Here is a 10,805-nt window from a genome sequence, read left to right as displayed (position 1 = left end):
AATTTGTCAATACAACTCAACAAACCTGGGGGTGAGTAATCTGCTTAGATGGTGTGTGCACAGGTGCAGCGGCCCCTCTGGCTCCTGCTAATGGTGCTAGTTTTTGTATTAATGTTTATTGTAATGTCAGGTAAGATACCTGTCTGACTTACGACTGTAAGACCCTTCTAGACATGGGTTCATGGAACAGCAACAAAACCACCAACAAAATCAACAACCCACTACTATTGACAGCGCTGGCGGAGGAGCTACGTAGCCTTGAGTTACTACACAGACAAGGTCTCACCACCACGGTGCCGCCTGACACAGCTGCCCAGGAGAGGGGGCATTGCAAGTGTTGCGAGAGAAGGCGGAAGTCTGCTCTAGGCTAAAAGCTAGCCGACCAGCGCTCCTGTCGGTCCTATTAGCTAACATTCACTCTCTGGACAACAAACTGGACTACCCAAGACTCTAACTAACCACCCAGTCTGAAATGAGGGATTGCTGCGTGCTTATTTTTATGGAAATGTGGCTGCATGACAACATCCCTGACACAGCCATCCAGCTACAGGGACTTACACTGAAATTTGGTGGAAATTCACCACCATTACTGTGGTGGCAGTGTACATTCCCCCCAGCGCTAATGCTAACAAGGCACTGCACGAGCTGCGTAGCGCCATCAGTGAGCAACAAACAGCCCACCTTGATGTTTTTTTCATTCTAGACAGGGGACTTCAACCCTGCTAACCTAAAGACTGTAGTACCCAAGTTCTACCAACATGTGAACTTTGCCACAAATGTTAAATGTCAGATTGTTGGTTTTGGAAAGTTAAAAAAACTGTTGGACACAAATTCTGATGTGAGAAAGGTGTGAGGGGAGGGGGTTTCCGAAGCTGTTCAACAAGCGCTTATGCTTTAATTTACCAGCTCCTTAAGACTGTTCAACTGATGGACGAATGTGGTGGCACAATAGGACAGTAAACACAAATAATAAAAGATGTAGAATTTTGCAACAGGAAGAGACATCAGGGCAAAAGAAAATGAGTCAGTACTGGATGTGACAATGTAGTAGTGACATAACAAACAAAGCAAGATGCATGACTGGCTGGTTTCAAGTCATCTCGTCAGACTATTCATCATATACTGTTTAGCCTTTACACTCAGCTTAAAAATTGACTGGTAACATGTGTAAAGAGCTGGAGCATGACTGAGCTTAAAGACCATGGATTACAAAAGTTAATGTCTACATTGAGCTGAATGGGAGCCACAATGTTGTGCACGTCTCCTGGATATGAGATACTGAGTGAGACAAATCCTTTCTTTTCATCCAACTGCCAGGCAAACTTCATGCAAACTTTTAAAATGTTACAATTAATGTTACAATTAAACACAAACACAATCTCCATCAGTTAGTGTGATGAAATTGTGTCCTTAAAGGCGTCCAAAATATATATGATTTGCAAAAATATCTACATAGCCAGAGATCAGCAAACACAGAGCATAACAGAGATGCATAGAAGGCATCTACAACTACAGAAACATAAACATGGGAATAGACAGTGATCATCCAGCAAGGCAGAGAGAGAGATAGAGAGAAAAAAGGCTAAGTCTAAATTAAGATGTTGGATGCTGGCTTTCCAATAGGACCTTGACACAGCGGTTGACCTACTCATGACAGGATCCCAGTGCCGCGGATTTGGAATTCTATTAGTATTACCAGCTATAGGGGAGGAGGAAAAATGTCATGCAGTCATCAGGAAGAGGCCAATCCATAGCTTCTATCCATCAGCCAATTACTGGTGCTAAAGTGGAATTAGATAGGTATTGACAATGAGAGGAGGTGGAGGGAGATTAGGGAGAGAGATGGAAAGACTAGAGGATGGAGGAGGGAGAAGAGGAGAAGAGAAAAGGAGGTGGGAGAAGAGGGAGAGTTTCCTCCCAAGAAAAACGACAGAATTGGTCGTTTCAGCAAATGCCCCAAAGTGACATACCTTTACGTTCAAGTGACAAAGCCTTCTTGTGGCTGTAGTAATTATGACGGGGGAAATGGAGGAAATCAGGTGACGTTGTTATACAGCCACAAAAGTCCATCCAGAGAGGAGATCGGGGTGGATGGATGGGACAAGAAAACATTGGACTTAAACATGAAAGACCGCTCTTTGTTTCTCGTTTCCAATAAGTTTCTCGTTTCAACGATGGTCCCCTAACCTCATGCTTATTATTAAACCTATGATGACAACTTACGAGTAGATGAGTACTTTATTTAGCTGAGTTTAGTTTTTGTGGCTAAACCTAACCGAACCTTAATTATAGTGTTGTCACATCATGATATGTATTCATTTTTCAACAATGACTTGTAACCGTTTTTGAAAGTACAGACAAATGATTTCGTCCTGCCGATAGCTGCCAATAGGTGCAACAGATCAGAGAACGCTTCTATGTTGCATCTGGATTGCATGGACCATTCGATTTGGAGGACTTGTTGAGAAGAGGAGAGAAGAAGAAAGACATGGGAAATGAGAGAAGTTGAGTAATGGCAGAAAAAGGAGAGAAAATGGAGTAGTAGAAGAGAAGAGAACTGAAAGAAAGAAACAGGAGGGAGGGACAACCTCTCACTCTAAATTGAATTGATGTAGGGTGGCAAGAGGAAAGAAAAGTTGGAGAAAAGCTGAATTGGTGTTTACCATGTGAAATGATGGTTACAGACCTTATAATTATTATTTTTGCAATGTGAAAGATATTTAAGTAAAATCATTTTTGAGGAATTTTTTCATGGATTCACTCATACAGTGACACATAACATCATGGATTCAACTTATTCATGAAATTCATGAAAAGTTTGCTTCATTATTCCTTTACATACTACAAAAAATGAAAATAAAGAAAGAATATAGCTCAAATACCAATGATTGTTTGTTTTCACCTTGAGCTTCATCAATTGTTGGGTGGAATCTTTTTTTGCAACAACATAATTCCAGCACAGACAACAGGGAGTCGATAACCATCACACCTGAAACAGCAGCAAAAACTGCCTCCTGAGTTAAACTGAGGAAGGTTGTGACGGCAGAGAAAAAAAAGAGGAAGACAGTGAAGAAAATATAAAAAAGAGAGGGAGGATGAGAGAGGCATAGAAAAGAGTAAAAGAAGAAAAAAGAGGTAGGAGAAAGAAAGAGAGAGAATATAAACTCAGAGCTATGTAATGAATTTATGCCTGGCTGGCAGATCTTTATAAGTTATTGGAAAAATAGCCGGGGCGGCGTATTGACACAGCTGGGCCTGAGATCAATACATTGAGAATGGGCAATACATTTTAATTTAAAACTGTTCAAACTTTAGCAGCAAATCCATGCGGCTCAGCGCAGCCTCTTGCCCCATCTGAGCACACACATACTTACACATACTCTCACACACATGTGTATGCACACACACATTCACACACTCACAAAGGGTTTGGTTGAGAAAGATAGCAACCCAATCTGCTTGATCACAGTACAAACACACACACGCACACACATTTTTAACAAGATGGTGATGGGAACATCCCATTGGATTATAATCATTTTCTTCAACTCCTCTTCTGATCTTCAACTCAAACTTTAACACTCATGGCAACATATCTAAATTTGAGTGTAATTTTAACTAACTCTAAATTGAAATATCCCATGTTGCACACAAATCTGGAGATGCTATTCAGGACTAAAATGTGAGCCTCCCTATCTTTAGAAATTTTAAACAAGTTCACAGACTTGGATGTATGATTGTGATCCATAATAAAGGATGGTGCAATGACAAACAAGTATAGTATAAATAGTAGGCGCATTGGTGAAGAAAATACTGATAGGGTTATATCTCAATTTGAATATCTTGACACAGTTACTTGGAGCAGAAATACATTGTTTTCATAGCTTTTGTTTGTAGAAAAGTAAGACAATCCCATTGAAAATGTCACAGAAAAAAATAAAGATGACATTTAGACCAGAAGAAAGATCAATCACTACATTAGAGAGTGATAAACTCTTATCATGTGGTCTGCAAAAGTTCTGAGTAAAAATAAAAGTCAAACCAGGTCTGCAGTCATCATGCTCACTACTTGTTGACTGCACTGGCCTTCTCCAAGGAAGGTTCATCCAAAAATGTCAGATTAGTTGTCAACTTGTTGTGTGTCGTGTTCTCGTGTCTGTTTGTGTCAGTGTGAACACGTAAGCATGTTTTCTGGTTTGGGTGCATGTGTCTGTGTTTGACCGTGTCCCTGTGTTTACCAAGTGCAAATATTTGCATGTATTATGAGTTATTTTTAGATAGACCAATAGCATCTGTAATTAAAGGACCAGTTTTACCGTGGGATGAGTAGGAGGGCACTTTCAACATCTGTTTTCATTCTGCTCAATTAGCATAATTAATTAACGTTAATCAATCCAAACAAATTATTTTTTAACACCTAGAATAAATCACAGCACATCTCTTCATTCCTCTGCACTGACTGATCCAGTGCTCCGCAAAGTGTTCATTGATCACCCAGCAAATGAGACAATGCTGGGCGATGAGGCTTATTGTATTGTATTCCTATTGTATTCTGCTGTCTGAATTCTTACATCGTCCATCATTACCCTGCCACACACAGACAGACTGTGATTAGAACTTGGTAAAATAAATAAAGATGAAATGTAGAAATAGCTGGACAGTGAGCAAGGAGACAAAACTTTAGTTATTTAGCATTTTTCATTCCAGGGAAATACAATGTGCTTCAGAGAAAAGCAAAGAACATTAAAACCATAATGAACATAGACAAGTAGACAAAGTGTGCTAACCAATTATCAATTAAATCAGCTAATCAATTAAAACTAAAATTTGAAATGATAGTAACATTGTAATGCATCAAATGAGATCTGGAGTATTTCAGCACATAGGTTTTGCTTTAGATACTAAAAGAAGCTTCAGTATAACTTAAGATTTTTGGAGCAACCAGATGACCAACACTAGAAGACTTTCATTATTATTATTACCAATATTAGTATCAACCTGTGCTCACCTGATTAGTGGGGGTATTTTAATTGAAATCATCTACATCTAAAGTAAAAAAAAAATCATACTGCTATAATAACTTCAACAAATATACCATTAAATAACATTAGATTCATCATACTGACAACAGTTTATAATCAGATGGAAATCATTAATGGATATTTTCTTTCTGAGTGGTAGAGCATGTTTTTGGAAAATTACAAAGTCACTAGACTCTTTTGGGGGTATTAATTTACATATTTCTGTTTAGTCAGCCATCAAAAACTAAACAAAATGTAGAACATATATAGTTACGATAAGCTTATCACAAACATGGACCATGCCAAGGGTTCTTGAAGTCACCTGAAAAGATCTGACATACTTCAATTGAGTGCTAAAGATGGTTAATCGGGTTGAGTTACAGGGGACATATTATGCATATTTCCAGGTCAGTATTTTTAATCTGGGGCTCTACTGGAATATTTTTGCATGATTGACAGTTCAAAAAACTCCTGATTTAACTCAAACTGACCATTTATGCAGCCCCTCAGTTTGGCCTCTGTCTAAAACAGGCCATTTTAACTGCTGTCTCTTTAAGGCCCCTCTCCCGAGGAGCCCACTCTGATCTGATTGGCCAGCTCTCAGAAGCTGCCCCACGAGAGACTTCCGCTGGTTCTGAGGGCTACCTCAACAAACCATTAAACAAACAATAGTAGTAGGAATTCACTACTTTTTCTCATTCTTTACTCAAAATCCTCAAATACATCAGTCAACACATCAGCATCTTTGAGCCGAAATCCGATGTGACTCATGGAGAAACCTTAGCAACAACCTAAGCAACAAAGGCTGTGGAACGGATGGCTGTTTATGGGCATGTGTGGCAAGCTGATGTTAACTTGTCGGCATGGTAGAAAAAAGCGATGCAAACAAAGTGTTCAGAGCAGGTTGAAGCCCTGACTTTTGACTTGCAGGGAACGTTTCTACATACGTTAACCCTTAAGTTTTGGAACTTTGACCATGTTTAACATAAATATCCGCCATCATAACAGTAGATAAATACTAGAAAATCTCAAAAAGCATGATATGTCCCCTTTAAGTACAACTCATTTTCCAGCAAGATATCACAACTTAGAATGTGCTCACTGCTTACTAAAGAGTGGAGAAAGGGTTAAAATTGTGGGATCTTAGTTCCCTTGTATTTAAACCATTATCTGATTGAAAAGAAATTGCGAAACCTATTTATATTTTTTTTATGTCATTTCTGGGCAATATTTAGGAGCACTGATACAGTGAATATGAAGCAGGAAAAAGAGGCTCAACGGTGCACTCACACACACAAGCAGCAACCACACTCATACCTGTAAACACAGCTGTGTACTGTATGTACCCTGAAGGTTTTATGGAAAGACAAAGGCAGTTGCGAAGGGACTACAGATGCCTACACACACACACATACATCCACCTAATATTGTTATATCGCTGTCAGGTTTTCAGTGGTGTGGGTTAATCAGAGAGGCAAGGGGAAGGGTGCTATCTACTCACCACACTGCCACATTTATCGATTCCATTTACACACACACACACACACACACACACACACACACACACACACACACACACACACACACACACACACACACACACACACAAATTGACACCCATTTTCACCACAAGAACAGGCACCCATAACACCCCTTTAACTATTCTATTGGCCCCAAATAGATTTTCCCATTTTACGCTGTAGAGGCAGGGGAAATACTGGAGCAGAACTGAAAGTGATATAAATGTATCAAAAAACAGATGAACAAACATTGGGGGGAAGATTTATTACTGGGGATTTTAATAAAAATTGGAGGCGGATGAATTGATTTTGGTTTAAGGGAGGGTGTTATAAGGAACAATTTATCGGGATGGCCCAGGTAAGATGCATTATTTTCCGATTGTTATCTGGCTGCACTGTTTAAGGGGCTGATTTGTGTTGTGTATTGCATTTTATGGGTAAGAAGGAAAGGGGAACTTTCGATGATTTAGATGGGATGTATTCATCAAAAGCAGCTGGTGTGAACCATAGATCGCCAAGCAAAGGAGGTACAGGTGACAGCTCATTCTGCTAAAGAATGTTTTGGAGCTGCACATCACCGCTTCTCAATTCCCCTTTCTTCTTCGCATTCTTTCTCCACCTCCCTCTTTCTTTCTCTCTTCATCATCTATGCATTTTTCCTCTTCCCTTCCTTTCTTGCTGTCTTTCTATATCCATGCCTCTTCTCCACAGTTCGGTGCACACTTGGTTTTAATTTTATGAGGCTGAGAGTAGCTTTTAACCATCCATGTGGCAAATAAACGGGGGATTAGGAGTATTTAGTGTTTTTCCTCCTCACTAAAAGCCTCCCCAATTCCTTGGTGCTCAGTGACCTTTGTTGCTGCCTCTGACATGTGAAGAGACAAGCCCATCATCATCATCATCATCATCAAGTTTACACATTCACTCTGCTATCAGTTGGTATGGTAACGCCTGTAAATGATGCAGTGTTTGCCTTTGTGCCAACTACTTGGTTTCTGCTCTGTCTATAGCTCATGGTTTAGCTGTCTTTGTTTTGGTCTCTTGGGGTGTTTCAGTTATTGTTTTTGTCTCCATTACTGCCACTGTCTATTTAAAGCGACAGCTTCAACTTTCTTTGTGTCTGTATTGTCATTTCATTTGATTTACTTTGCATCCCTTTTTCAGTTCTGGTTACATTCCTACTGTCTTTGCCTTTCTTTACAATGTATGTTTGAGTCACATTTTTCAGTCACATTTAATCCTTTACAATTGCATTCATTTACTTTACTTTACCTTGACTACTATGGTATTAAAGTCACACTTTTCTTGTGTTTATTTCATACAAATTTACTTATAATAAATACATTAAGATCAAATGTTTTGACAAGCATGGTAAGACAATGAAGACAATGTTATTAAGATAATGAATCTGTTTATTGGACACCTCTAAATCCTCTAATCCACAACAAAAGACACAAGCCGTGGCATACAGGCACGCACACATGCACACACACACACACACACACACAAACACACACACACACACACGTAATGAAAGGCTATTTGGCCAGGCCAGTCACCTGTGGCCAGAGCTGATTTCTGTTGATCTGAAAGTTAGATTGGTTCTGTGATGAATGAGGCTTGTGTATGTGAGTGAGCAGGGTGAGTGTGTGGACTATATGAACTCTATTACAGTAATCAGATTACATTGTGTTCACTTTTACATTTTTCGAGTTAATAATATATAGAGATTGCAATTGACTGTAAAAGTTGTGGGTACTGGTTGCTTTTGGTGTTATATAACTTATGAAATTAAATGTAAAATTAAGTAATGTTGATGGAAAACGGGTTTCTTATTATTTCAGTACCTATTTTACCAGCAAAACACAACAGAAATAACTATAATATGTAATGATTTTGTTATTTTATTTAGAGAAATCCAGTAGACTGCCTTTGCATTTATACAACATGCCTTATGAGAACATTTTAAAGCAGTAGTCCAATCATGGTAATCAGTTAGCTGTGAATGGGAGTGGGAAAACAAATCTATCTGTGGGGTAATGGCCAAAAGGCCAAATGCAGTCAAAGTTCTTTGGACACACACAGTGAACCACAAATTCAAGTGTGTTGATGCGTGTTATAGAGTGGTCACTGGCAACCAGTAAGTACTTCACATTCAAAAACAGCCCGAGTCAAGCACTCTCTGACTGCCAAAGACCACTAAAGTTCACCATATACTGTCTCATATTGTAAATGCTGAAAACAATCCAAAATCAAACTGCCAAGCAAGGATACTTAATTAACATGACATCATTCATATGACACAACCAAAATTCAAGGATTACAACATTTTCAACATTTTTATTTGCTCCTTCACAGCAGGTGATTCACTTCATTAGGTTTATCCCTCTTCATGCATCTTTCTGCACTCATCTCAGTTCTCAGCATCCATCACAGATCACAGCAGAAAGTCATCTTCAATACAGAGCCCCTCATTTAATTTGTGTTCACTACTTTGCACAGAGGAACTCCATCAATGTTGGTTTATGCCTTAGATGTAAGACTGAAAACCTTTCAAGTACCAGCTCACAGCTGGGTTATAAGTGTTAATGGTGTTTATGTCCAGTATGATAAGTTAGCTGCTTTGAGCTTTTTGTGTGGGACTTTGTCAGGTTATGGCCATGTGAAGCATTACGGCCACACATACAACTGACACTGGCTGCACCTGAGCATGCACATTAACACTTAAGAGCAAACATATTATGTTCAGTCCCACATGTGCACATACAACCACCACACCCACACCTACACCCACACACCACAAACAGATAAATGGGATCAGGGGCCTCTGCAGCCCGTGAATCATACATAGAGGCCCATAGGAGCCAAAGGTCAAGGTCTTTATGAGGAGCTGAAAGCCCCCTGCTCTGAAACAGAGAGATGTAATGTACTTTTTGCCCCCTCCTTTTCTCTTTTGTTTCTCTCCCTCTCTCTCTCTCTCTCTCTGGTCATACAAGTAATTCAGGTAGAAAAAAGCTCAATGCATCCATAGGGTGGATAGTTGCTATAGCATTGGTTTTGGTATCAGTTTCGGTTGGGATAGGCTGCCATGGCAAAACAGTCTACAGCTACTTTCAGTTGTCAGTACACCTTAAAAAAATTGGGGTGCGCAACTCCCTTTGTGGTCCTGTAACTGCCAAAAGACAATGAACCTTATCATAGTGGTAGCCAGTATGGTGGGGTGCAGAATATGGACTGGCATATTATCTGATTGAAACCTAATTCCTGGGCACCCATGGAGATGCCTGCATGGTCTTCTATGTGGGACACAGAAGCAGCCACCAAAGTCTATATAAAAAATAACTTTACCACAAGGTGTTTCCTACAGTCTGTGTGGTTAATGTCATCATTGTGGCTTACAACTGGGAGCAGGATCTGCAGATGGTGGCTGCGGTCCTGGAGTCCCCATGGCAGGACTCACGGCCAACCTCTAAAAAGTGTGTAATTGGGCAGGGGGGAGATTCAATGTCTGGGGAACATCCTGGCCCAAAGGCAGGTGCGCCCCCAGCTAGATAAGTCCATTGCCATTACCGCCCGCCTGAGGTCCAGACTTACAAATGACGTGAGGTGGTTCACATGGCTGGCTGGCTATTGGCTGTTGGTACTTCATTATCAAATTTTTGGTGATAACCAGTCCCCAGACTATGGTTAAAGTGTCCCACTGGTGAACCACTGCTGCACACTCCTAACTTCTCTTTCATGTTTTGTCTCTGGACATGTGACAGACTCTGGGATGGGAGCTTTTTCGTCCTGCTCACTTCTAGGGAACAATAACAGTACTTTCACCATTCCCTGGGATGATCCTAGTGAAGCAAGTTATCATGAAAGTGGTTTTGATATGAATCTGGGACAGGAGGCAGAAGGGGCTGCCATGGAGCTGCAGTCGTAAAGTCAATTGGTGCACTGAAGCTGGAGATCTCCTTTCCTTCTTTACACAAAAATGCTCTGTAAACTGGTTCCTTGCTCAAGTTGGCTTCAAAAGGGATGATGTTTGTTAACACAGGAAGTTCAACCCAGTGTTGAAGTTCACAAAGCTACACTGATGTCCCATCCATGCCATGGTCTATCAGGCATTACATGTATAATGATAGAAAACATAGAAGTCAATCTGCCCTGCTTTTATATTGCATCTAAAGTGTATTATACTGTCTACTGTAGCCATACATAAATCCTCTACACCATACAGTATAACATGCACTGATGCTATGCGATTGTTTAAAAAAAA

This window comes from Thunnus maccoyii, chromosome 1 (assembly GCF_910596095.1).
Source record: "Thunnus maccoyii chromosome 1, fThuMac1.1, whole genome shotgun sequence".
Taxonomy (NCBI): Eukaryota; Metazoa; Chordata; class Actinopteri; order Scombriformes; family Scombridae; genus Thunnus; species Thunnus maccoyii.
This window is presented reverse-complemented; position numbering follows the sequence as displayed.